The 2,018-nt window shown below is 41.4% G+C and overlaps 1 long non-coding RNA gene across 1 annotated transcript; it reads right to left on the bottom strand.

Annotated features, from left to right (window-relative positions):
• Positions 1–699: 699 nt before the first annotated feature.
• On the bottom strand, positions 700–1,715 carry LOC112080193 (uncharacterized). The gene is made up of 2 exons (XR_002896133.2): positions 1,626–1,715; positions 700–1,243 (listed from the first exon to the last, which is right to left on the bottom strand). It is a non-coding gene; the product is annotated as an uncharacterized lncRNA (long non-coding RNA).
• Positions 1,716–2,018: the final 303 nt, after the last annotated feature.

Below are 2,018 nucleotides of genomic sequence, written 5' to 3'. Positions count from 1 at the left end.
TGCACCCACACTGGCCCTTTGCAGATATCTTTGTCCACCTGTGAGCTAGGTCACTGTGGGATGGGCTGGTCAGTGTTACACGGCTCTGTACTGTACTTGTTACCACCGGTACTTTAGAAAGAGCAAATATTGAGTTAGTGAGTTTGGGAAGGCACTGACTGACTGCTGAGCCATGGTACCCATTAATGAATTACTTTATAGATTTGTATTGTCTAACTACCATCTCATAAAATGTACAGAGACGAGTGAAAAGAGGGATGGGGGAGGAAGCCTGGATGAGTGAGAAGGGGAGAGCGAGGTAATAGCAGAGAAAGGGAGGGAGATGGAGAGCTCAAAACTGGGAGAGTATCATTAAAGAGGGAGAACAAGTTAGGGACTTGGCTTTTGACTGTTGCCAAAATGTAATTTTTTGGTTCATCTGTGGAGTTCGTCAGGTTTCAGCCTGTTGTATAGTTAATTACTGTGGACTTGCCACTTCTCCTGCCTAACATTACCAGTCAGATTGAGAATGAGAAGTATGTAGATCTACCACATGGCTTTTGCTCCAGCGAGGCAGTAACACAGCTGATTCAACTTATACAGTGAGTTTTTGTTAGTCTATCATTATTTCAATCAGTTATGTCATAGTTAACTGTGAGCTTTAAAGAGACATGAAGTGTTAGATAAAGTACAGGCCACAGAACACACTCAGAGCTCAAATCAGATTGGACTAATTTAAGGCAACAAAAGCAATCAAAGAATGTGTTTCTCAATAACACAAACAAGTTATACAGAAAACCCCAGAACAGYTGTTATCGAAGAAAATACAAAAAATCTATCTTCACCTACAGTTTAACTTTGAATTTAAAATCCCCCAAAACCTGCCAACATGAGTATTAAAGTGCTTTCTCAATAAATCACTTGTATCTTTTACCAAGGCAACACAGTTTAGGCATCATTTTAATATTATAGTTCTTAGCCACTAGTAAGCCTCTCCAATTAAACTGTCTCACTGTCCAATCAACAGAGACCCACACTGTACAATCAATACCCCTAACCCACCCCTGACCCCTTACCCCTCCCCAGTATAAATCCTTATTGATTGATAGACTAGCTATAGTATTTCCCTTGCATCCCATGGATGATAAACTAGATGCTTGATTTGAAGAGTAGAAAAGAGCCCCTGCGTTTGGCTTGTTAGTTGGCTCCTAGATCAGCTGTAGTCAGCACTTTCCTCCTCCGCTGCCATCGTCAGGTGTTCCATCTAGGAGAGGGAGTGGAGGAGAGGAGTTTATCAGTATAAGACAGACATATGTGATACAACATAAAGCTTAGTCCAGTAGCCAACAGACAGTCTGCTTTGCACAGCCCAGGCTTATTCAGGAGGGTGAAACTGTACAGAACGTTCATGTAGAACAGACATTTATCTTCATTGTCATAGAGAATAGCCTATTGTGTCTGTTCTATGCATTGCATTTCTAACTGCAACGTTCTGAAATGTTCACCCTTCTGAACAGAAGCAAACCACAGGTTTACAGAAAGCATGACGACACGCACATGACAAAACATAAACAACAAACAAAGCTCCCACGTGGCAACTCCCCCTCTGAATAAAACACAGCTGCACGGGGAAAATTCAAACTCACAAAAACGTTATGAGATGATTGTACTCTGGTTAGGAGAGATGGACGGCTGTTGAAAAAAAATTAAGGGATGCAGACATTGACAAACAGACTAAAGAAATAAAACAATAGAAACAGACTTTTCTAACCTAAATGTGTGTGTGYGTCCAAGCTAGTGAAATCTGGCATTTCCAGGACTCTAGTGACATCTAGTGACCACGTCGGGTACAGCTGGTCTGAGTATGTAACATGATATTACACATAACTCAAGTTGACATTCCAGTGTTATGTTTTTGATTTGCTAAATGTTTGAAGTAAAGGCTGAAAGGCTGTGAAAGAAGAAAACATAATGGTAGTCTGGAGACATAGGGTAGCTAGATGGCGGGGAGGATGCAGTAGAAGAGAGCGTGAGTAGCC

Source organism: Salvelinus sp. IW2-2015, unplaced genomic scaffold (genome assembly GCF_002910315.2).
Source record: "Salvelinus sp. IW2-2015 unplaced genomic scaffold, ASM291031v2 Un_scaffold12715, whole genome shotgun sequence".
Taxonomy (NCBI): domain Eukaryota; kingdom Metazoa; phylum Chordata; class Actinopteri; order Salmoniformes; family Salmonidae; genus Salvelinus; species Salvelinus sp. IW2-2015.
This window is presented reverse-complemented; position numbering and strand designations above follow the sequence as displayed.